Source organism: Zeus faber (assembly GCF_960531495.2).
Source record: "Zeus faber genome assembly, chromosome: 8".
Taxonomy (NCBI): domain Eukaryota; kingdom Metazoa; phylum Chordata; class Actinopteri; order Zeiformes; family Zeidae; genus Zeus; species Zeus faber.
This window is the reverse complement of record NC_137195.1, coordinates 12,006,082-12,033,285: the sequence shown is the minus strand read 5'-3', so window position 1 is coordinate 12,033,285 and position 27,204 is coordinate 12,006,082. Positions and strand designations below refer to the sequence as shown.

General features: G+C 41.0%; 1 protein-coding gene across 1 annotated transcript in view; it reads right to left on the bottom strand.

Annotated features, from left to right (window-relative positions):
- galnt1 (UDP-N-acetyl-alpha-D-galactosamine:polypeptide N-acetylgalactosaminyltransferase 1) overlaps positions 1-26,419 on the bottom strand; it is a 55,414-nt gene extending 28,995 nt beyond the window's left edge. Inside the window, exon 1 of the mRNA XM_080004969.1 lies at positions 26,327-26,419. The gene's annotated coding sequence lies outside the window, so the exon portion shown is untranslated. The remainder of the gene's footprint in view (positions 1-26,326) is intronic.
- Between the last annotated feature and the right edge of the window lie 785 nt (positions 26,420-27,204).

Sequence of the window (27,204 nt, the reverse complement as noted above, 5' to 3'; positions counted from 1 at the left end):
CAACGAGCACAGGCTAAATCACCCATCTCCCCACACACACACACACACACACACACACACACACACACACACACACACACACACACACACACACACACACACACACACACACACACACACACACACACACACACACACACACGGAGCCCTTGTCATGACACATTTCCATCTGCTCCGGGCTTATTCATCTTCTCCACTCTCTACAATAAATGGGCACGTTTCAACACCATCGGAACCCCCCACGGCCTATGATGTAAAGCAATGTAAGGAAACCATGAGCACAGTTTATAAACTGTACCCACAGATTACTAAACCATACCCATGGATTACTAATCTGTGTGCAGGGATTTGCAACCCCCTGTGCACGGGTTCCGCGCATTCATGGCATTGACGACGTCGAAGACGCAGCACCGTGGACTGCATCTGCCCAGTTCAATTAATAATGATCCATGTAATGCTGTATCGTTGTGTATTGAACATTTCATGTATTGCTTTTATCGTACTTTTCGCTCAAAAACCAATGTTTCCGATGCCGGGGAGGGAATCGGGGCAATCGCGGTGAGCCGCCGGTCGTTGGGCTGGTGACGGGAAAAAATAAATAAACACAAAACAAACACAATTTTATTGCCAGAATACTCTCTCCTGAACGGATATTTAAGGTTAATTTAAAAATAAACACTTTAATTTTACTAAGATGTTAGTTGTTGGTGTTAAGCAGTTGGTGCATGCAATGTGTAAGAATGTGCTGCGGCGGCTTTGACACGGTTTAAAGCATGGAAGAATTTGCAGGTTCTGTTTATGCTCCAATTTTACCAATTTCCTCCAATACCCGTCACATCTTTTTGAATCATGCTCCAGATCCGTGGTCTCGAGAAAACAAACATAGCTGACAGTAGCTACTGCCCTGCATGCATCTAAAGAAGTCCCCACACACACACACACACACACACACACACACACACACACACACACACACACACACACACACACACACACACACACACACACACACACACACACACACACACACACACACCTGTCCTGATGATGACCCTACTTAACTGGAGTCTTGCCTGTGTGTGTGTGTGTGTGCTGAGACGGTTGTCAGGGTGACTTACAAATGTGTGTAACAACACATACGTAGCCGTTCAGCTGTGCTGTGATGTCATGATGACTACATCTCTTATAGACCTCCACTCACCCTGAACCACCTCCTTAAAATTCAATGCTTTTAGGGTATCAACCATATTGCATCAACATTATTTTATCTCTTAAGTAGTTTGTACAAAGGTTTGTACAGTAAGACTAATTGTTTTTGTTAAAATTCTAGGTTTTATTTAAAGGCCGTGTATGATCTTTCATTCACCATTTCTAATACAAGAAAAAGATTGTTAGGAGATTGGCCTCAGAGTCATAGTACAGATACTGTTTCTGAAATTATCAAAACACCCAACACTACTCCTCCTCCTCCTCCTCTCCTCTTTGTTCCTCTCTCCACGACCCCAGCTGGGACAAGCAGCCAAAAGCCCTTCACTCCCCCGTCCTTACAGTGCGCTCCCTGTTTGCTATCCCGGTGTCTGTCTCCTCTCCTACGCAAGCCTCTTTCCATTCGATCTACACAGACGCAATTCCTGCCATAAATTTGAACAAGCGAGCGAGCGAGAGAAAGAGAGAGGGAGGGAGGCAGGGAAGGAGGGGTAAGGGACAGACAGGCACAAAGCAGACATGAGAGAATATGGGTGGAGGAATGAATATGCACACAGGAGAAAAGGACACGGAAGGAGGATATGCTTCTCACAGCAAGAGGAAATCACTAAACAGCGTTGTGCATCTATGACACGTGTCACGGCAGACATGGGCTCAGTCAAGCAGAATGACCCATTATGCCCTTGTTCCCAGATGGTTTCATGGGAAACCATGGGCTGGGTCTGGGCAATACATGGTGTTTGTAAGTATGCCGGTTTGGCTTTTACAACACACTCACATTTTACAATACCGCGGTCATGTTTTATAGGTTTCTCTTTTCTAAAGGAAAGACAATGACATAATGGCTATTTTTGGGGGGGGGGATCTTGAAAAACATATCTTACTAGAGTGTATTTTGAATTTAAAAATATCCACTATGGTCAAGTTCTACTATGGTTTTAGAAGAGCTACCAATGAGAGTCAAACTACTAATTACTCATACTCTAGATAATTTATTATTTATTTATATTTATTATATTAATTACTATTCTTAATTATATATTATTATTTATATTCATAATTTACCATAAACAAAGAAAGTACATCACAACAAAAATGTCCTCAAACACCTTTGTCTGTTTACTCAATACAATGTGTAGTCATAAAGACAAATAGATGAAATAAAACAGAAAAGAATGTTGAACTCGGCCCTTCACCAAATCAATAAGGTTGTCACAATTCTGATTTAAAAATCAAAAATCGATCAAGATGAGCTTATCATTACGAACTTCGAAATCACCAACAGGTTTGCGATACTCCCCGTATTTTTGTGGGTAATATTGTCCGCCATGTTTCAAGTAATTGAAGTATTACAAAAAAAAAAAAAAAAGTTCAATATAAGTTCATTCAGTTTGCTGTACAGCGAACGCACATTTGTGAGAAATATTCCCGGTCAAGTCCACGTAGGCGGAGACGCACGATGCATCGGCATCCCTGTGAGTACAAGGGAGAGTGCGCCTTTGACCAGAATGTCCAGTAATTCCACTGATGTGGGAAAGTGGGAAATAAATCCAACCATCACCGACAGAATGTCCTCTAATGCAGCGGTTCCCAACCGCTGACCGTGCCCGGGCTAAGTGTTTACCGGGCCGAGAGAACACGGGCGGGATTTTTTCTGGAGCCATCAGTGATCTGGTATGCAGCAGAGCAGCAGCAGGAAACAGAGTAAATTAAAAACATCTCTGTTAAATAAATAAAGGTTTTATTTGCATTGCTTGGAGAAAAGATCGCTCTGATCAGAGCTGCAGGTAGTATTTAACATTTTACGACCGGCGTTCACCTCTGGCAAAAATAGCATCCATTTTTTCTGCGCTTCTTTTTAAGAGTAACTTAAAAGTGGTGTCATAAGTCACTTATTGTTTATTATTCTAAAGTATAGTTTTGCTTAAGCTCTTTATTGTTTAGGTGTGTTGTTTAAATACTCTCATAGTTTTGTCATTATTTAGAATTTATTATTTGAATAAAAAATATTAAAAAATAAAAAATAAAAAATGTGAATGATTTTCTTTACACACATCACCCCAGGCAAACTTAAAACACTGTATTTTCTGTCGCTTCTTCTCAACACCACTATCAGACCAGTGGCTATATGCTCAGGATGAGAGTTAAAGACAATGAGCATGTGCGTTTTGACACTTGATGTACTCAATGTGTTTGCATGCATGCATGTGTGTTTGGGTTTCAGCCATGCGGTCTGCATGTGTTTTGTGTGTGTGTGTGTGTGTGTGTGTGTGTGTGTGTGTGTGTGTGTGTGTGTGTGTCTGTTAGCATCACATGGTGTAACAGAAGGATTCCCAGGGTGGCATACTGCCTCCCAGCAGCAACAAACATGGCTGGTCCGCCCCTGCGACACCTGCTCTGTCAAATACCCCCTTAACTCTGCTGGATCTGGGCTGTGAGGCCCTAAGGGAGCCGCTTTGGCACCACACAGGCGCACATGCAGCCAACCACATTCACACATACAAACTGACCACATGCATGTTCAGGCTGAGTAATGTCAGTCAATACTGGTGCCAATACTGATGAAGATATCGATACCTTGAATTTGATACAGATTACTGAGCAATACCTTTTTCGTTATCATTTAAAAATATATATTGTTAATACTGTGTTAAATGTCATATGCTGCTCTTAGAAAACCTATTTTTATAAAACAGCAATCATTTGACGCACCCATTACTACTGTACAAGCCTTTACTTTCATTTGTGGCTCCCTGATGTAGAAGCGACAAACTACTTGGGTCTATGTTCTAAGCATTGGCATTGAACGCCACTGAATTTTTAAAATTAGAATTGGAAGAATTAGAAGAATCTTTACTGATCACATGACACGACACGCCACACTACAACACATGCATATACACACACATGCTTTTTGAATGGTGGCTGGTGAAATGTGGCCTCTGCATTTGACCCATCCTGGCTTGACCTTTACTCTGGGGGGGCAGCCAGGAGCAGTGAGCAGCATTCGACGACGCGCCCCGTGCCATCAATATTGTTATTATAAGTATATATGTTATATATATATATATATGTTGTTATATATAATATTGTTATTGTAATTATTCATAATGATGAATAATATCAACGCAATACAGTCAATCCCATTTAGGTGTTGTTGATGCCTGGCACTAATCCACGCTATAATCAAACTGCAACACGGACAAACAAGACGCCGACAACAGCATCTGCGAGTGGAGCTCTAAGTCACCGGCTCTGACAGCTTTCCAGGGGAAGCCCAGACAGAGAGGAACAAAAAAAATAAAAATAAATACAGGAATTCCAAAAATAGAAGCAGGAAAAAATAGGTAAGAAATGCATGATACACCTCCTAGGGCACGTCGCTATGTCACTCAAAACTGTTTTGTGTTTTTTTGAACAGCTCACACAACTGCCTGTTTACTTCTCATAATGAGGATCTGCGCTGGCAACTGGGGACCAAACTGTCACTGTGTGGATCCAATGCACGTCCTCGCAAAGTGGGGGAGAGGGGACGGGAGGGGAGGGGAGAGAGGGGACTAGGAGACGGAAAGAGATGATGGAAGAAAGGAAAAAATGCTTCCTGTTTACGGAGAGTAGGGAGAAGAGGAAACAGACACTTTAAGGACCGTGGCAGTGATAACATCACACAGACACAAATCTCTCAGCTGGATCTGGGAAGCAAATACACTGCACATTGCAGACCCTCAGCCTAACTGGAAACTATTTCGCTTTTTGCTTCTGACATCTGGCAGCAAGTTCCATATATACCCTGCTTTACCTGCTCTGAAAACAAGCCTCTGCTAAAAGGATCAGGCTTAAACACCCTCAGCTATTCCTCGCAATATGCCAGAGCACAAGGTCTCAGGGCTAAGCTTTGTAAACATGTACATTCCTAATGAAAAGTACAATAGTCCAAACGCATAAACAAACATGTATATGTTGATTAAATTATATAAAAATACGTCCTCTGCGTATTTATATTAAAATGTTGGCAAGCAGGTAGAGCTTACAGACTATTTATACAAAAAAAAAAAAATCTATAAACTAAGAATGGGAAATAGCAAGAAACATAAATAGTAAGAAATCCAGTTCGGTGCCTTATAGTGCACAGATTTATTCTGAAAATATACATTTGTGTGACTGGCAGACTTTAAAAGGCATGATTTGAAATGGTTGTGAACAACATTAAGTCAATTATACAAATATAAAGTGATTTCCTGAACCCACTGCTGTGTTATCCAAATTTGATTCATGAATGCGGAAGTAAACAATTTGTGGAATGACCAGATCAGTGTTCACTTCCGCATTGTTGCAACATTAATTGTTGGTTGATTTTAACATGATAAAATAAAAAGCCCGCCGGGTCCCTTCAGTTGTTTCGCGGAACATGAGGATGTGTTCTTTCAGAGATTTGTGGTGCTTTTGTCGTTTTGCATTGAGGCCATTAAAGACCAGCAGCTCAATATTTTGGTTGAAATCAAATCAGTTTAATGTCAAAAAAGGGTCAGAACAGCCAGCATTATCCTTTTAATCACAACCAGCCCTTTTCTCGTAGCTATATTAACAGTAGTCATTTAGAAGAAAATAAAAGACCCAGGCAGACTTTTACCCGACAACAACCTAATTCGGTCCAAGCGAGTCTATTTAACATGCCGTTTCATTGCGTACTGTTCTGTGAGTTGATTCTAAATCAGTTATTCTGAAGGAGATAACTTTACAGCAGCACCTTACTCTCGCAGAACACCATGCTGCTGCTACGGCGCACAAGCATCCATACCAAAGGCTCCGTTCATTAGTTGCGATTAGGGAAAAACTTCACATCATCTGTAGTTTTCTCGAGGGGCGACTTAATATTGCAGATCTAGAAGGAAAAACGTCTCAATTGTAGCTGATGATATGTCACTGGAGACCTTAATAGCCGGCAGCTGCGCAGGTAGAAGATCGAGATGGAAAAACACTAGATTGATGCGTTAAAAAGTTGAAAAAAAACATTAAAGCAAGTCTAAATAAGCCATCACTGCAGTAGCTAGTCTATGTTTCAGAGTAATAAGCTGAAGGATAGACAATATGACCACTAAACTGATCATACATACTAAAGCCTTAAATCCACTCTAAAGCTGATCGGTAGCATGAATTATAGATAGTATAGATCCCAATGCAACCTAATGCATAGTGAATATGCTAGGGACATGAAGGGAGCGTTCCCGATGTCTGGATGAGATTATATAAAAGCAAGGATGATGGAGCCATAGCCATGGAATTAATATGAGGCCAGGTGATTGATCGGTGACTTGCCCAATTGAGACAGCACAAAAGAGGAGGTTAAAAAAAAACGGGCTATCTGTGCTGCCATGTTGGGCCCCTATCTTCCACCATAGTTTTATCTGTGATCCCACGGTATACTGAACAATGGACCTTGTTAGAATGGGACACAATGGAATGTTGAACCGGTCAATTGAAATAGAATTGAACTGGTGAATTTTCATCTCAAAATGGCAACTAACTTGAGGCAAAATGCAAATGATCGTCTCTACCTTCACGGAAACAACAGTTTCTATGGGTTCATTCTGTGGGCATTTCCACCTTAAGCCACTCGTTCAGGTACTTTATTCAAAGGAACGGATGATTAAAGGAATCTACATTACAACATGTCGCCCAAGTTAAAGAAGACATTTTGAACTTTTAAAAAATGGAGAAAAATCTTTTGCTTGGCCGCAAGAAGATTTTTTTTATTATTATTATTCTCAGTATTCTCTAAACAAAACTGCCCTTTACTGCAGTATTTCCCAGACATCTGTGTTGATCAGTCAGACATGATTCAGGCCGATGCTATTTTGAGGAATGTCTGTCTTTGTGGTTTAGGCGGTGAGCCGAAGGCTGCTATCTGCTTTAGTTTTTGAAACGATGGATCCTCAGAGGTGGAGTCGCTGTTTTCATCATATAAACCTTTTTTTTTTTCTGAGCACCTTCTCGTTTGTTGGCAGTCTCAAGTCGATCATATTTTGATGAAAGGGATCTCACATTTCATAAATTGATTAGATCGACGCTATATGTACTATACCGCAAACCAATCAAAAACCTGTTGGAGCGTCACCTGACTTGATGTCTCCCAATGACACTTGTTCAAATAGGAAGTAAACAAACGGATCAGAAGAATTGGCGACTGGAGCTCAGAAGCTTCTGTTACTGCTGTCAGGTAAGGTGTTTATTCATCTGTAATTTCATATTCATTCATATTCAAATACATATGTTATTTTTAATATTAATACTTAGCTTCATCTTTGATGCAGTCAATATTGGCAACCTACTAAATGCATTGTCATCACACTTACACTTCAAGTTGTCTCCTATTACAGCCTGGTGTAGCATGTAGCATACAATGTCATTATCAGCTCTTTGGTTGGAGTAGTGGACTTAAACTTTGGACATATTTAATGTAAACAAGACAAAACCCAAGACTGTGTTACAGTAGGCTAAGTGTATCTTTAATGAAAAATAAGTGTATCTTCGCCCATAATTGACCAGACTAGACAGAGATTGGAGTGGACGAGATAACATGTATAACAGAAGTTGACATCAAGATAAGATAAGATAAACCTTTATTATTCCCACAACGGGGAAATTTACATAGTTCCAGCAGCAAAAAGGGGACAGCAGAAAATAGAGAGCATATCAAGTACACACTATAAACAATATAAAATAAATAGAAACATGACAAATTTAAAAAATCACCATAAATAGGAACCAGAGTGCTGCAGATCGTCTGCAGATCGCCTAACAGTAAGTTATGTAAAAATTTGATCCTAAAATATTTCATCCTCAAACAACGACAAAAAAAAGCAGAATTCTCATCTAATGCGGCAGTGCGACTGGTGCTCAACCAGCCAATGAGGGCACACGTTACTCCGCTGCTTATCGAGCCGCTCGCATCAAGTTCTGTCAACGCATCGAGTCTCTGCTGCTTGCCTACAGAGTGATTGTTGGAGATTCTCCCACTTACTTAAATGCTCTTGTAAGAGCACATGTTACCCCCCCGGATGCTTCGTTCATCAAATGAGCGTCGCCTGGCTCTGCCGGCTGCACAACCACGGCAATCCAGGTTATTCTCATTGGTAGTTCCACGTCGGTGGAACAAGCTGCCAAAAACCACCAGAGCAGGGGCCTCCCTCTCTGTCTTTAAGAAGCACTTGAAGACCCAGCTCTTCAGGGAGCACCTCCTCTCCTAACTTACAATTACTTAGCACTACTTAGCAGTATCTATTTATCGTTACACTAATGTTTCTGTTGCAATGTAGCTTGAATGTTATTCTCCCTTGTAAGTCGCTTTGGATAAAAGCGTCTGTTAAATGACTAAATGTAAATGTAATACATTGGAATGAGAAACAAAATGGGGTGGGGTTAGATGGAGAGAGAAATATGTGATGACTGTATGGATTGTAGTAGTAATGCTTCCAAAGTTAAAGTTTGTTTACAATTCTCCTAATCAGTTCCCCCAGGTGACCGCAGATGCTCAGCCCTGCTATCAGACATCTTCTGGACCTGCCCTGACCTGTCTATGATCACCGATGCCTTGATTACATTGTTCATATTTTTTTTCAAAACACATTTGAAGAAAATGCTTATAATAATAATAATAATACACAAAAATAGCTGAAGCCTAATAAAATAGCCTGAAAACTTCTTGAACTTCAACTTGATGCAGAACTGACCCACCCATCCTAGTGCTTGGCCTAATTTTTGACTTATGAATGCAGTTTTTAGACTCAGCTCTTCATGGATTGAGTGGGGGTCCACCCTGCGCTTCCAGGGCCCTAAGTTTCCTCAACGTATTTGTTTCAGACTGAAAACAGCCCCAAAAACATAGGCTTCCATAGACTGTAAGTTATAAATTTGATCCTAGATCAGCATCCCCGCTTTGACAGGATGACTGTCTGTTTACGCCCAGTATTTTAGAAACTACAGTACCTTGCTATTTATCCCTGCTTTTAACGCTGAAACAATGGTGCTCATTGTTTTTATGATTCAGCTTAAAATGGTTTCTTAGCATTTATACACACAAATGTACTAGGTCAAAACAACTATGGTGAAACAGTTTAAAGCAGCTTCACAAGGCTTCAACGTCCTGTACTGTCTCTTCTCAACTCTTGTGGGCTCTTTCAATATTGCTTTTGCTGGCATACTGCATGTAGCATTCTCTGTGGTAGCCAACGTGAGCTGGCACATCTGGAATGTGGCTGTCTCTTAGGTCATATTTTGCTACAGCTCTTTCAGTAATTTGGCTTTCTTTTGTTTTGAGATCCCCCCCCCCCCCCCCTCTCTCCAGAGAACTTTGGGCAAAATTTGACCAACTCGCAACTGAAAAGTGTATGTTTGTTGTACGGCTTGATACATGCATGCAATACATATTTTTCGCTGTTTACATGCTAGCTAAGCTATACCCGTGTTTGGGTTTATATAAATGAGACGTCAAACATCGAATGAGATGGCAGACATGACTCGTTTATTTGGACATTGTTCTAAACAGATCAAATTAAGCATTAGACGCCCATAAAGTAGTCAGGGTCCATAACAAATACACAAAATCTTTACTCTCTGTTTAATGTTAGAACAATATGAGAAAATTATGTCGCAGAATAAATCAGAGCACTGGCCATTTAAAGCGCCTGCAAAAGGAATGTCTTTAGACGTCTTAGATAGAGTATATGATTATATTCCATACTTCAACATTCATTCATTCCGACAACTACAACAAGACTTTTTTTTTTTATGCTTCTGAACTTGTTTGGAGCCAAACTAATCTATCATACCGCTATGTCAGTCCAAGACCCGCTCTGCATGTTTACATTTTGGGGTCCTATTCAAGCAGTACGCTATTGGTTGATATTTTCGATGATGTTAAACACTACAATCTGATTGGTCCATCAACTAGAGCTATCCCACGATTTGCCTGAGCAGACTGACAATTAAAATATAGGTTTGTGAAAATATATGGTCTATCCAGAGCTGCCAACAAATTTTATTAGACTTTATAGGATTATTTAATAATCATACATAAAAAATGGTTTACTCGATCACAAACAACGTGTTCGGCCCACCCTCTGGTTTTAGCTACCCACTAGGGCTGAACCATTTATCGAATTCAAACCGACATCAATTTAATAGAAAGCAATTTTCAGATCGCAAAGCCTGCAATTAAAAATGGGGTGCCGAAGATGGTACTGAAGATGCGCGTGTCAGCGATGTGCGCGGTAAAACAGTGTGTTTATTTTATTCTCCTAATAGAATGAAACCAGGCGTAATGGCGCCAATTTCTCTGTGACTCTCTCACCCCCCTCCTCCATAGCGATTGTTTTAAGCGAACCTCCGCACTGCCCCCCGGTGAGACCAGGTGGTCCGGCCCGGGCTGCGGTGCTCTGTGCGGGGCGTGTGCTGCTGGCAGAGCCTGGAACGCCTGTAGAGTCCGGATTCCGGACTGCCGAGTCCTCTTGCAGAATAATGCGTCTAGAATTTTTTTTTTTTAATGAGTATAAAGCTGTCCCTGAGCACACGGAGCGGTGTTCCGTGCATGTGGATGTATGCGCGCCACAATTTTAAAAGAATAACTTTCTGCCGAAACATATTTGAAGCAAATTTTTTTTTTCGATTGTTAATTTTCAGATTCGAGCAATCGCAAGGCTTGAAGTGGAATCAATCAATGTTCTGCTGTGATTGAAGGGTTTTATTTTTACAATTCAATAGTTGACATGAAGAGATGTTATTCATATAAATTCATGCATCAATATTCATCTAATTTTATCATAACACGTAGGCCTGGCCTACAGGAAAGAGCAGTTTATATGTTGACTGTATCCAATTTTGTCTTGCTCATACTATAGAATAATTTATTCCTTGTGTTTAGTGAATAATACCGAAGATAAAGAACTTAACAGAAGGAAAAGTCGCATACTAAATCCCAATCGCATATTCATCTTAATAAATAAAAAATAAATAAAAAATCGCAATTTGATTATTTTCCCAAATTGTTCAGCCGTACCCACACACAGAAACATCTCCAGACACAACGTACACAAATACCTGAAAAGCACCTCTAGATTTGTAAATACAAAGTGTAAACACAGCAAATTTGTTTTTGCTGATGGCTTCCTAAATGTTTTTTCAACAGTTATGTTGACACTACCCTAACCACTGGTGCAGCATGGTTCACCTGCCATTATTTTGTTTGGTTCAAAGACGAGCAGCGCTGGTTGGATCTCAGGTCTCAGGGTTTAAGTCCCTCATGAGCTCTCTGGTTTCCTCCCTGCCTTAAAGACGAGGAGTGAGACCCGGTGTCCACTTATGGGTGTAATCTATGTATAGTCAATTTCTGAAATCTTTGAACGCTTTCTGCCACCCAAGTTATACTTGCTATTCGAAAATAATTGCAATAAAGTAGTAAACGTCTCGTCCGTTTTAAAAAGAAATCGGCAACCTATATAATTCTTCCATTCAGCTAAAATAACAGCCGACATGCTGAGCTTAACCCAGAGCATGTGAATATGCTTATATTTCTTGACAAGAATGCCTCATATTAAGCAATACAATACACCAATAGGCATTTCCCATTGCAGTAACTTTTTCATAGTTTGAGGTAGTTTGGGGAAGTAACTTTTGGAGGAATGGCCCCTTTTTTTTGTGTCCGCACTGCAGGAACTAGGCACAATCGTAGTCCTTAGAACGCCGTTTTGCGGGACTTTTTTAGGTCCCACTCCAGGGCAGGGACTAACCAGCACGAGAGGAACCTTCAGTGACGTAAGTGCACGGTGATTGGTCCAGACGCAAGTCCACGGTCCATTGCCGGTCCCTAGGACTGAGAACAGTCTGCCCTGGTTGAGTCATATCGCTCTGGGTGTGGACAGCCCACGCACACTTGGCGGTAATAAAAAAATAACCAATGAAAATGAAAAAAAGTATTTTTGTATAAATGTATTTTAATTAATCTAAATGTATGAAAATGTATTTGTTACATTTATTTTATTTTCCGACGTTCATTGAATGAAAAAAAATGCACGGGCACATGGTGTCCCGATGCGTGCCCGTGCCTTACGAAAGTCGGAACAAACTTTTAAATTACACCTTGTAGATCTAATATGAGTGAAGATTCAGCTACTGGATTGCTTATTTTACCAACTTAAATGAGTCCGGACACAGATTTTGGTGGACTCATGAGGTGAAATAAGTGAAAGTTACAGAGTAAGTACAACACAGAACATGGAAGTCGTGCTGAAACCCCATTGGCGTACGTCATTCCAGAGCCTCTACTGGCAGTGCGAATACAACCGGAAAAAAAGCCCTTGAAGGTGTCTAGTTCTCAGGGAACCTTCCCAATCCCTAGTTCCCCTTAGGGAGTACCCAGAACTTTTTTGTCCGAAAACGCCTATATGCATTAGGCATGAAATGTTTCCCTTTTGGGGAAAATACTGTCTACGGTGTGCAATTTTGTTTGTTAAAATAATTACGTTAAAAATAATGATAATAATAATAATAATAATATTAATAATAATAATAATATCCATTTATTTATCTGTTAACTAAATGTAGCAATACCATTAAGACAAGTGCAGTCTGCCATGATGTTTTTATGAAAGTGCTATTATCTTATTGTATTAACTGTGTTTTGTTTAAACAGCATCACTGTGTGAGAGAACTACACTACTACCCAGCCATATTCTTGTTTAGTCATTTTGCCATCACTATAATGAGATTACTCTTAGTGACTATTAATTATCCATTCATTCATTTAAAGGATTATTAATCAACACTTTATGGAAATGTGCATACAATGTCCAACTGCTAAATATTCCAGTAGGTAAACTTCACAACAAATGATAAAAGGTTACCTGTGCTGTGCCTGTACTTGTCTGTCTGCCTGTACTGAGCCAATGTGTGTGTGAGAGAAAGACAGAGAGACTGTACTACCTTACTATTCCCACACAAAGACTATTCTTGACTGTTCTTACCATGAGAAGAGTTTGCCAGAGAACAGGCTCTCTCTTCTCTGCTCAAACGGCAGCCAAAATACAAGGCCCATTATCACCTGATCAGCTCTGTTCCTCCAGCTGTCATTCCGTACTGTCACTTGTGCCTTCCGTCCGTGTGCGCTATTCTCCTTAATGCTGATTTTTATCATTATTGAACCTGCCATTATTGGGCGGCTTCATGTCTAAAAGAGTAAGAGATTCAATATTCTATTGGGTGCTATAAAATGCACAGTTAACAATCAATCACTGGGCAGAGTTCCAAAGACACATTAGGCTGGTACACACGGAAGGAAACACACACACACCCACACCCACACCCAAACCAACACACACACAAATCTTCTAAACAAGCTAGGCCCATATCAATACCTAATTTAACAAACTCTTATTTAACTGCTGCAAAGCAATGAAGCAACCACAACCTTGATAACACTGATATACAGTGGAAACCTCTTATAGCGATCACGTCTGTCCGGGTCAAATTGATCACTATAAGCGGATGATTATTATAACCATTTTTTTCCCCTTTTTCTTTATTTCTCATGCAGATTACCATCTAATTGTATCAATGGCTCCGTGGAGCCTGACATGGGACGCAGAGGGATTTTTTTTGTTTCGTTCAACTAGGAAACAGAGGAAAATAAATACATTCACAATAAAAAAAAACGTTAGTTTTTTTTGGAGAGCGGGAAATGGGGAAAAGCAGCAAAGCGGAGAACGCTCGTTCTCCATTACGCATTTATGCCACTGTTTTACAAATTATCAGTCTTCAATCTATTTTCAACTTAAGATAATTTTTGGACAGGATCTAAAGTGTTTAATAAAAACGAAACATTTTAAGGAAATCTTTTTTTTTAAAGTGCAATGCATGAATAGGAACTGGCAGTTGGAGTTGTACAAACCATCACTGCACAGCAGCCATTGAGCTGTGTTGTGGGGCTGCAGGAACGGAATTCAAATAGACTTTGAATATTAAAAAAAATAAAAATGTATTCATATAAATAAATGATTGATTGATTATAAATGTTTTGGCTAACGTTAGAGAATCAATTCACATGTGATGAACGTTCAATATAAGTTCATCCAGTTTGAGCTGGATGAACTCTCCAGGGAGAGTGCGCCTTTGACCAGAATTCCACAGAACTGACGATGAAAGCGGTAAATAAATTTGACCATCACAGACGGAATGTCCTCTAGTGCAGAGGTTCTCAACCACTGGCTCGTGGAACATGCATTCGCCACCGGACTGTGAGAATGCGGGCGGGATTTTTTCTGGAGCGATCAGCGCCGCAGCGGAGCAGCAGCGGGAAACAGAGTAAATTAAAATATATATAGAGCTTTTCTTTCCTTTGTTTGGAGCAAAGATCGCTCTGATCGGAGTCGCGGAACCGTGCGCAACGCCCCGTTGATGTCAATGAGTCCATATAGTAATTATCACAACAGGCCTAACCGTGATCATTATATTCAGTTTCCACTGTGATAAAAATACCCGTTCCAAAGTAAGAAACTGTGATTGTAAAGTAATTGCACGATGTAGCTTCATTGAAGAACTGGGCAATCCATCTTCTTTAATTAACTGCATTAAACAAGCTTAATAAGCTAGCTGAATTTAGATGGATACATTTAATTTAGCACCTTATACGTGAGCACCATTAGAGCAGGGCTCAACACCAACTTTTAACAGTGGTTGCCAGGCTGGCAACCTGGCATCGGCTTTTGGTTGCCAAAACTGAAAATATGGTTGCCATTTTTAGTTACCTTATATTTTGATTAAGATACTATGCAGTTATAAGTCAGCGTAATAATTAAAATGAAACATAAAATACTGTGTAAAAGCTTACAGTAACCAAACAAAATTCTTTGTAGTTTGTGTTTTATCTGATACTTTACAGAATTTGGATCTCCAGAGGGGAAGACACACAGGTCAAGACAGACAAGAGCTGTGGTAACACTAACTCCTCTGGTCACACTTGGCCTGATCACACTTAACCTGTGTATCTGTCTCTCTCTTACACACTCACCACACAGACAAAAACAATCATTGTTAACAATGGTAAATTCTAATTTGCATCTTGACATTTGAAAGTAGCTCTCCATCAGATGAGGTGGAAGCCATGCTCATTATCAATGCTGTCTGTCTACTAAGATAGGAGCTGGTTGTTGTATTCTAACAGCTTTATGTTGACAAATGCGACCGAATTGATTAGAAAAAAATACTAAAACTTTAAGACATTTCCTGTATTTTGAGGGGTCCAGCCCTGTAGGGGCGGCTGTTTTTTGAGGCAATTTTTCCAATTGAATGACCTGTAAAGCGCCATTCAAAGCGTGCTGAATAGAAACTGGTATTCTGGGTCGCCGCTTTAACCGCGCCCGGTGCTTTTCTCCCCTCCTGAAGAAATCCACCAAGAGACGGAATAAATCACCGTAAACTCAGTTTCCAGGTGATTCTGAAATAGGCTTTCCTGCTTTCTTTCTGGACCGGTTTGGTTTGGTTCAGATAATTGAGGAATAGGGCAGTGGTGCAAAGCGCACTCAGACACACACACACACACACACACACACACACACACACACACACACACACACACACACACACACACACACACACACACACACACACACACACACACACACACACACACACACACCTGTTACCGGGGTTTGGGGGGCCCATCCCGTGGGAGCCCCAGCCGCCGCCGCCTCTTCCCCCGGGGAGCAGAGACACAGACCGGGACAGGCTTTCTCTGGGATGATTACACGATTCGATCCTTTTATTTTTTTATTTTGCTATCCTTTTAAAACCCCTAATTAAGTGATTGTTTTCCGCACTCTGCACTCGTACGTCCGGTTTAGACTTAAAATAATCCCAATGACAATCGCCAGTTATTGGCTGACGGTTGCCAGTAGGAAGATTTTGACTTCTCGCCCAGACCTGATAGACACATACAAAATGCCGGTTTGGACTAGTCACTATATCACATCTACCAATATAAAAACATCTCAAATTCGAGTCCCAGAGAACTGTTATCAGAGGCCAAATCTTAGTGCCACTGGCTCCCACTTTGCCTAGCTGTGTCAAATTTTCCTGCTAGGCTTCCCCTTGCTACTCTCCTCCAGTCCAGTCCCCGCACAGCCGACGGCACTCACCCACATCTCAGTAGATTACACTATAGACATCCAGCAAATAAAATACACGCACATGCAAGTGCAGACAGACACTCACACACATTTACACTGTAGGCTTGACATTTGTCTCTCACAGAAAAGAAATTTGCGGTGGCTTAACACACGCGCACACACAATGGACCTGTTGTTCAGCAATCTATCGGCTTGCAGTCAATTTAGATATGGCTATCAGAGTGACGGAGCGAGAAAAACTCCACTCAAAATAGTTCTCAGACACACACACACACACACACACACACACACACACACACACACACACACACACACACACACACACACACACACACACACACACACACACACACACGTTGTCTATAACTAAGTCTGGCCATTATGACTCCTTTCCAATCTTTCTAAACCAATTTGTTCAAATATGGCTGCTCTGCTATCATGATTGATTCATCTGTCTGTTATGTTTTGAATTATCTGATTAATATACAGTACACTACCGGCCAAAGGTTTTTTCTGACTCATCAAAGTAGCCACCTTTTGCAGATATAGCAGCTGGACACACTCGCGGCATTCTTTCTACAATGGAAAGCAAATATCTTTGGGAAAAATCAGTTGCAGAAGTTCCCACAAATGTGTTACACTTGTAGGTTGCTTTGCTTTCACCCTTCTGTCCAGTTCAACCCAAACCAGCTCGATGGGGTTCAAGTCTGAAGACTGTGGTGGCCATTCCATGATTTGAAGCCTACCTACCCAGCTACTGTCTTGTTCTTTTCTTCTAAGGTAATTCAGACATTGCCTGGAGGTATGTTTTCTTTGGGTGTCCTAAAACCTTTGACCCTGTAGTGTATATTAATTTAGACTATACAACCAGGGTAGAAAAAGGTTTTATCAGGTACAAAATTATGCTCATCATGATTTATCTCAACCCAAACATACATCTTAAAATGGCTTAATATGTTTACCGAGCCGACTAAAACCAAACTTTTTGATCATACTTTTTGATGACGGAAATTTAAATCGATTAATTTCTTGTTGCTCAAACAATCGACTACTCAATTTCTAATTGTTTTGTGGCTCCACTTAGTTTTAAAAGCAGGGCTTTACAACTGACAATGCTTGATCTCAAGTTAATATGAAAAGGCTTTTATGCTATACCACTGAATAAGCGGCGATTAAGACAAAGAGGTCCTTTGTGTTGTGGTGCGGTTTCAGGTTAAATCCAGTCCATCTCCATGGCATCTCCCTCGAAACCAAAAAACAAACTGTACCTGCGAAAGAACAACTAACACACATTGAAAATGCGTTAAGGCCTGAGGGAGAAGGGAGACATCTATTTGTATGTGTGTCACAGGACCATTGGCAATGAGTCAGCAGAAATTAGATCTTGTATCTTATCTCCTACTTCTGCAAATAGAGGAAGTAATGTGTCCTCCTATTGCAGAAGTGGGAGATAAGATATTTCATACATTATGATACCCAGTAGGCTTACACAATATGGAAAAGTTCAAGTTCAAGTTCAAGAGATTATTTGTCATACAATATGAGGATAGCAACATAAAACTGCCATGTCAGGAACTACATTTTAACTGGGGCTATTACAAAGTTTAAATATTGTGTAGCATTGCCTATTGAGGATACACTATTTTTATGTCATTACAGGGAGTTCTACAAAAGTCTGTCAAGTGAAATGGTAGAAAATGAAATCAAATGAGGTTAACACTGGCCAGTTCTGTGGTCTAAATAGCGGTGGGTGGTCAGAGAGGTTGCTCTTCCCGCAAACTCCCGTTTGCCAAAACTATTTCTGTAAACACTGGCTTTTCATTTTGAAGTTGCTGTCGGTTAAGTGCACGTTGAGGGTGATGTAGGGTTCTGTTATCCAACTACAGCAAAAATCTGGCATACACACAAAGTTTTCCATTTGGTTCAGTTTGAACTCCACGGATCTGACATTTCTCATATTTTGTGAAGGGCAACTTGGGAAAAATATGCCAATCATCCGCACATCTTTACCAAACATTTTGCGATTGCGCCTGCAATTTCCGCTGGATGATTTATCATATGCTTAGGCCTATATGCATATATATGCATCCAAATCACTTGTTTGTTTGTTTGTTTGTCTGTTTGAAATGAACTCTTTCCATGTGCCTTGTGTCCATATGCCTGGTCATTCTATTTAATGCCACATGAACAGAAGGCCCTGTCTGATTGGACAATTGGATTTGCATGCAGCGTGTGGAAGGCACAGCAAGTGTAAATGTCATTATTGCTGGTATTGCAGCCTTTTGCAATGCTTACATTTCACATTTTCATGTCAAAAAACAATAACCATTTAACAGTGATAATTCCGTTCATTAATATGGTAACAGGTGATGAGCGCAGCAGTAAGCTACAGAACAATACGATAACGACATGTCAAACTTGCTATGGTGATTTGGAGTATTGCTTAAGCGAGTCGCTACCTCGACTATGTCAACAATTATATTTGGGGGGGCGGTGGGGAGGGTATCACTTGTCTGAGACATTAAAGTCCACTTCACATCCTGATTTCACACTTTTGTAGTAATTGAGTGTCACAGTTCGGCAAGCTGGATGCTACAGCTCCTCTGGCTGAAATATGTATATAAGGTTGTGGGTTTTACCACTGCAAAAAATCATTTGTTCTTCATGACTTGCCTGGTGAAATACAGGTTACAAAAAATAGATTTAAAGAAAACAGTGATTTTTTTATAAAAAAAATTTTTTAACAGTGATGAGTTTTAAGTTATTGGCCATTGTGTTATGTTGTCTATATCAAACCTAGTAATATCTACTTCAATGAAAGGCCAGCTCAAACCAATTTAACTTTTATTGGCAAAAAAAAAGGGAAAAAACAGCCACTGCAATGTTTGCTCACTCCACGCTGAAACTGTGTAGAACTTGGCAGACCAAGAGTATTGGCATGCTCAGATCTTAGAATTTTGCTTTTGATTTGTTTTTGATTTTATATAACATTCATTTTATGTCCATCTTTCCATCACTTAGGAAATGATTAAAGCTAGTGAAAACCGGAGAAAATATTTGTTTTAGTTAATGCAATGCCTAATAAATACACAATGGGAATTCATTTACATACAACTTTTGACGCAACAAATACTGTATATCTGTGAACAAAGTCATTAAATCTGTGAATAAAGATTCAATTCACAAAGTGTGATCCTACACCCAAGGTTTAAATCTGCCTTCAACTAATTTTATACAACTGGCCCCTAATCAGCTGATGATGTCAGCTTATCCCCACTGTGTGGATGTATGACACAGGCAAATCAACTGGACAATGGGAAGAACAGAAATAAAAGTGAACTGCCTCGTCGGAGCACACCATATGGCAAAAAGAAGAAGAAACCTCAGCTTAATACTGTGATAATGTTACTGATGAACAAAAATGTTTTAGGTTGGGTTGAAGCAAAATTTCAGGGAATACTGGGCCATGTACCAAACACTGAGTACAGAAAATAAAGTATTTGGTATATTTTCATTTATATGCCAATCAAGATGATTGCTGCAATTGGGTGACACTAGCTAATCAGCTAATTAACAACCTGCAGGCCTAAAATAAACGCTTGGAAAACAAAATATGCAATGTCTAGTGCTGGATTCGTACTGCTTGAATGAGAAATGTATAACATGCAGATTCAGTAATATGTTTGCCTTGACATATACAGACGTGGATACATTTGTTGGTACCCTTACAGCTCATTGAAACAATGCTTCATTCCTCCTGAAAAATTATTAAATTAAAAGCAATTTTCTCATGCATACCTGCATGCCTTTGGTTTGTCATAGAGTATAGCAGAGATACTGTGAAAAGAGATAAATTATTGCTAAAGAGATCAATTGCATTCTAAAATGGCCTGGGCACAAATGATGGGACCCTTAACCTAATATTTTGTTGCACAACCATTAGAGGCAATCACTGTAATCAAGCGATTTCGGTAGCTCTCAGTGAGACTTCTGCACCTGTCAATGGGTAGTTTGGCCCACTCTTCCTGAGCAAACTGTTCCAGCTGTCTCAGGTTTGAAGGGTGCCTTCTCCAGACTGCATGTTTCAGCTCTTTCCATAGATGTTCGATAGGATTCAGATCAGGGCTCATGGAAGGCCACTTCAGAATAGTCCCATGTTTTGTTCTTATCCATTCTTGGTTGCTTTTAGCTGTGTGTTTTGGGTCATTATCCTAATGAAGGACCCATGACCTGCTACTGAGACAGAGCTTTCTGACACTGGGCAGTAAGTTTTGCTCCAGAATGCCTTGTTAGTCCTGAGATTTCATTGTGCCCTGCACAGATTTCAAGGCACCCCGTGCCAGACGCAGCAAAGCAGCCCCAAAACATAACTGAGCCTCCTCCTCTGGATGTTTCACAGTAGGTATGGTGTTATTTTCTTCGAAAGCTTAATTTTTTCGTCTGTGAACATAGAGCTGATGTGACTTGCCAAAAAACTCCAGTTTTGACTCATCTGTCCAAACGACATTCTCCCAGAAGCATTGTGGCTTGTCAATATGCATTTTAGCAAATTCCAGTCTGGCTTTTTTATGTTTTTCTTTCAAAAGTGGAGTCCTCCTGGGTCTTCTTCCATGGAGCCCACTGTCACTCAAAAAGCGACAGATGATGCGATCAGACACTGATGTACCTTGACCTCGGAGTTCAGCTTGTACATCTTTGGAAGTTGCCTCTTTTTCTACCATTCGCAATATCCCACTGTTCAATCTGGGGTCGACTTTCCTCTTGCTGTTGCATCCAGGGAGGTTGACTACAGCCCCATGGTCCTTAAACTTCTTAATAATATTTGCAACTGTAGTCAGAGGAACATCAAGCTGCTTAGAGATGGTCTTATGGCCTTTCCTTCTAACATGCTTGTCTATAATTTTTTTTCTGATCTCCTCAGACAACTCTCTCCTTTGCTTTCTCTGGTCCATGGATACCAAACACTAGAGTGACTACTTTTCTCTATTTAAATAGGCTGAATGACTGATGAACTAACTAACTGAAAACAGTTCGTTTGAAATATCACTATAATCCAATTATTTATAATCTTTTCTAAGGGGTACCAACAAATATGTCCCGGCCAGTTTAGAATATAATTGATCTCTTTAGCAATAATTTATCTCTTTTCATAGTATCTTTGCTTTACTCTATGACATATGAAAGGCATGCAGGTATACAGTACATGAGAAAATTGCTTTTAATTTCATCACTTTTCAAGAGGAATGAAGCATTATTTCAATGTGCTGTAAGGGTACCACCAAATTTGTCCACGTCTGTAACATTTAGTATTCCCTAAGTTATCAATTTGAATGCATTTTTTTCGCAATGTGTTGTCTTCCATCAGTATTTTTAGTGCATATCTCTCAGCTTCACAGTAGTTGCTTAATACTGTAACTTAACTGTGCTATAACTTCACATTTGAACAGATATCCCTCCCAGTTTGTAGCTAGCTTTTAATAGACATACAAACTTTGATGGGCATTGTTGTGAAATGGTCTCATACTGCTAGCAAATGTGCTGTTGAAATTAGCATCATAAATAGTAACTTACAGAACAGGAGTTGGGTAGACACATGGGTACATGGGTAATTGTTTGTTTGAAAATGTTATCAATGACCAGCATGTGAGGAACAAAAACAGCGTCACATATTTGGTCGATCAACATAGTAATTATGCAGTTATTTTTTGTTTTTGACCAAATATTTTGGTGGCCAAGCATTGGTCCATCCCTAGCCAAATTTCTATTCATTTTTATCAATCCAGGAAAACCTACATTCTTTCAGTTTAGACAAATACAACATGTGATAAGCTCTGAATCATCAAAAACGAGTCTACTATCGCTAAGGCCAAATGTCAGACAATAATTAACTTTGACAATATTTTACTAGTTTCAGCAAAGCCATTCAAAAGAAATCAAAGGGCAAAATGCAAGGCAGACACTCGCGATGTCAACAAATGACAGCTAATCACTTGGAAGCTGTGTATAGGTCACAGTGCTCTCGTGTTCTTGAAAAATTGTGCTTATGCTTGCATGCATGAAACAGAATTTAAGATTGTTGCATAATAGGCAGATGTCTCGTTGCACTGTCACACAGACACTTATCTATACATTCGTATTAGCTAATAGTTACCAGTTCCAGCCAACTTAAGTCAGCTGCTGGAAAGACTTCCTATTGGCACTGGCTGACCCACTTCTGTGAAACTCTATTCCTAATGTGACCCTCTGGACAGCCAGAGGACGCACGCATGCACGCACGCACGCACGCACGCACGCACGCACGCACGCACGCACACACGCACAAACAGCATGCCATGCAATATTAGATTAGATGCATAATGATGCTCATACAATGTAGGTTTTTCATATGTTTTGAGGACATCACCGTGAATCTGTATTGGCCACGTTTTAGAGAAAGATCTCAATATATTTGTATTTTCTACTCTTCTACATTATGTTGTCGATAAACAATAATCCACTTTCAAATCAAAAACAACCTCATGAATAGTAACACAGTGCAGATGTATTGTGTATAAATATTGTACATTGTTTCGACTGACCTCTCCCCTTACAAAGCAAATTGTATGTTTTAATTGTGTATGTCTGAGTGTGTATATTTGTGCATGAGCGTCTGCCTGATTCATCCATGGTGTAGAGGAAGGAACAATAGCATTCCTGTGCTCTGAGCTCCAGGTGGCTCGGGAAACCCAATCCCAAACCAGGACTTGCTGGCACACAGAGCACCAGGAACGCCGAATAGAGCCGACTCCCTCCGGAGACTCGAGCCAGAATACTGCTATTGTTCCAGAGCGGCTCCCAGCAACAAATGCACAATGGCCACCCTCCAAGTCGAGCACTTACACAAACACACACAGAATTAACAGTTTGTGAGAAAGCACAACACAAATAAAATATACTGCAAAAAAAAATCACAACACAACAAAAAACACACCTACGCCTATGCCCTCATTCTTTCTCAATAACATCTAGAAGTCAAGTGCTTGCAAAACGAGAGGGAACTGACACCATCCAAGAGGTGCACATCTGCTGCTGGGCCCGGCACATGTAGCCAGCAGGGCAGGAAATACATCATGCCGACAGCCTTGAGAATAGGAAAATGATTCATTTCCTCTTAATGCAGGACAGTCATGCTTTAACACAGGGCTGGGCTCAGACACACAGCTGTAAATGGGCTCCAAACATGACACTCATGTCACAATGTTCAGAGGTCCAACACTTAAATCCCACCCCTTAATGGACAGAAATTGTCAGAAATGGTCCCGATTAAAGGTACCGACCTACAATACTGAGGTATCATTCCTTTTTAAGCACTAAGCTGTCACTACATATTTGTAAACATATTTAAAGCCACCTGCACCTGCTAGCCAGATATCAGCTCTTGAATCATGGGTGCGATGCTACAGGTAGCTAGGTAACTGGTACAGTAGATATCTCCCATCAAACACACCATATTCTCCTCGGCTCATGCGCCTGCACACAGACACGTGCACTCAGGATAAATAATACATGCCCCTCTCTTCCTACTCCTTTGAGAAACATGGCATATTAATTTAATGGGTACCCTGTCAAACCAACATCTTCATTTTCTCTGCGGCTGCAGCAGACTATAACAGGATTGATAGTGAATTCATGTTCTTATCTCTTGTGATAATTACAGCGTTGTTAGCACATGCTCATTCTCGCATTCACTCGTGCGCACACACTGACACACAAACACACACACGTCCACATAAGCACATGGATATAGAAGCTCTGCATGCTTACATAAAAACTGTGCAGGGTCTCTGAATGATTAAATTACACAGAAAGTAACTAACCTTGGAGAAGGAGGATGTGAAACTACAGCCCAAGCAAGAATGATGTCCCTTTTCATTGGAAGGTAACCAGATAAAGAAATTTCACCTTCATATGGGCAGTTCAGACAGTCACCCTCAATGAGTGTGCGGCAAAGCTTTAGATGAAACGCCAATGTTCTAACAATACTTGATAAGTAGCAAACAGTACTCCATAAGATGAAGTAATAGTTAGTAATAGTATCGGTTGTCATCATAATGGGCTTTGTACAAAAGACGTTGTGGTGCAATGCAAATAAAAACAGACTGTACATCAGATCTTGATGATATTGAAATAGTATGTCACAGGGCTGTCACGATAATGACATTTTAGTTGACGACTGTCATTACGATTAAGGACGTCTTTTATTGTTAATTTTGTAGAACAACATTGTAATTACACCTATCTACCCTTTACAGAAGAGCAATTTGTTGACATTGAACACTGGGACATAAAAATTCAGGTCGTTTCCCGCTCCTCGACTGATGAAATGCAAAGCATAGATTGCAAAGACACACGATCTAACAATTTTGCAAAAAAATGAAATGATCGCGATCTGCTCAGATATTCACGACCAACCGTTATGACAGCACTACGATCGTGCTATTTGCATGGACAGCTCGGACGGGCGGACGACTGCGGTGAAACGCGGCAGATGCCTTTTGCATCAGGCAGGGCCAGAGTTATGGACCCCGCCGGGAAGTACCGTGCGAGGACCATCACGCTGGAAGAGATAAACACACTTTGACCTGTTTTTTTGGGGGTTTGTTTTTTTTTAATTGACAAATAGCAGCCTGCGGCATGCGTTAAATAATGCACTTTTTTGGTCAACGTTAATGTGGCTAAGTATTCTATCACCTCTGGCAAAGTATTCAACACATTCTTCCGTTGCGTGGAAGTGTGTGGGAGTGAATCCCCACTCCCCGGACACCCCTCGGCGCGTCGGCGCGTCTCCAGCGGCACTAGCGGTGCGAGACTAGCGAACGATTCGCTCGTAGCGGAGCGACGTGTTAAATGACTCGGGGGGGGGGGGGGGGGGGCGAGAATCACTCCGACACAAAACGGAATATTTTACTCGCAAACTGAAAAGAATGAATGCGGAGCGGTTACAAGTCCAAGACAAGACGACCGGAGGCGTTTGGCGTCATTTACATCGAATCTGACACCACATTTCACAAAAAAAGAACATGATTTTAACCGAAGTGAACGAGTTGCGATTCGCACTATCCGCGCGTCTCTGCCAAAATAAACATTTTAGCGACGACCATGATAAAAAATAAAAAAATGCTCTCTAGGAACGACGGTTTGCATCCGTCCGAGCTCAACACGAAATTTTGCCTTTTTTTTTGTTTTGTTTTGCAATTCACAGCTCAAACCTCCACCCCGCTACGAAGCCTGGTCCATCGGTCTCGGGGAGACAGGTCCCCCCCCCCTTGCCCACCGTGCGTCGAACCAAACCAATCGATCGAACGAACGTTCTGAGAACGGAACGAATCGTTTTCGCTTTTTTTTTTTTTTTTTAATTTTTTTTCAACCGACTGATCCGTGAAGAACCGAATCTGAAAAACGGAGTCCAACCATTCACCACCGAGCGGGACTAGCCAGGGAGCCGCCTGGCTAGCCAAAAAACCGTGCCAGCAAACATCTTTCCACGGACAACTTTAGCGTGTATTTCTCTCTTACCAGGGGGTGACCGGTCGCTCCTTAATCCAGTGTCCGCGGTGAAACAGCCGATACCCCCCCCACCACCACCCCCCCAAAAAACCCGCCTATCTCCGCAGCGGCGCTCGGCGAGGCGGCTAGCCGTTAGCTAGCTGCTGCGAGGGCTCCCTTTTCTGTCGACGCTTCGCTGGTCTGGGGCGCCGCAGCGAAGGAGCCCGCTCGCCGAGGTGTTTCCGCCGCTACTTCGCCGGTGGCACCAAAACATGTCATTAAAAAACAAACAAACAAAAAAAATAAAAAAGACAAAAAACAAACGCGTTCACGGAGAACGGAGGACCGCGTCCATGACCCTGCCACGGCGTGCGTGTGTGTGTGTGTGTGTGTGTGTGTGTGTGTGTGTGTGTGCGTACGGGAGGCTGCGGCTCGCGCACGGCGCTCGAGACGAGGAGAGCGAAGCCGGCGCCGCGCGCGGGGGCTGATGTGCAGAGCAGCATCATCATCATGATCATCATCAGCAGCAGCAGCATCATCATCATCAGCATCTTCTTCTTATTCTTCGTCTTCGTCTTCATCCTCACACCCCCCCCCCCCTCCCCTCTTTTCTGCTGTTTTTTTTTTTTTTTTACCACCGGGTCCATCTCGACGCTTCGGAGCGTCACCCTGTCAAGCGCGTTTCGCAGGGAATTCTTCTTGGGTAAAGGTTGACGCGTTGGTGTACAGAGAGCCGGCTTACAAACGGCTTATATCCCTTGTATTTCCACAGCGTAACAAAAAAAAACAAATAAAAGAAAATATACAGAACATACCAAATGCGTTGCATGCATAGGATACATTTGATGAATAGGCAGCTGCTGTGGGTAATTCATATAAATTATAATATAATATATAAAATATAAACATCTCATCGAGAGATGGGATATTTCTACACAGAATTAATAAATATGTAATAATGTGGAATAATATGGAATAATAATAAATAATGTTAAACGATGGACGGATGAGTAAATCTAAAGTATTACAATTCTACTACAATACTCTTACAGCGTATTGCACAGTGTAGTGCGTGCGTGTCGGAATGTGGCCGTGAAAACAACCCCCGACTTATCTCGGGATTTATGTTTTCCTCGAAAACATAACGTGTCAACAAGGGGCTAAATTTAGTTAATAAGTTGAATTACGCCCTCTCACCAAAATAGACCGTAATCAGCCTTGAAACAGTTGTGGTTTGCCTGGCGTCTTTCACAAAAGGCAAAGAGACAGGACGTGTCGGAGCAGAAAAGGAAAATGG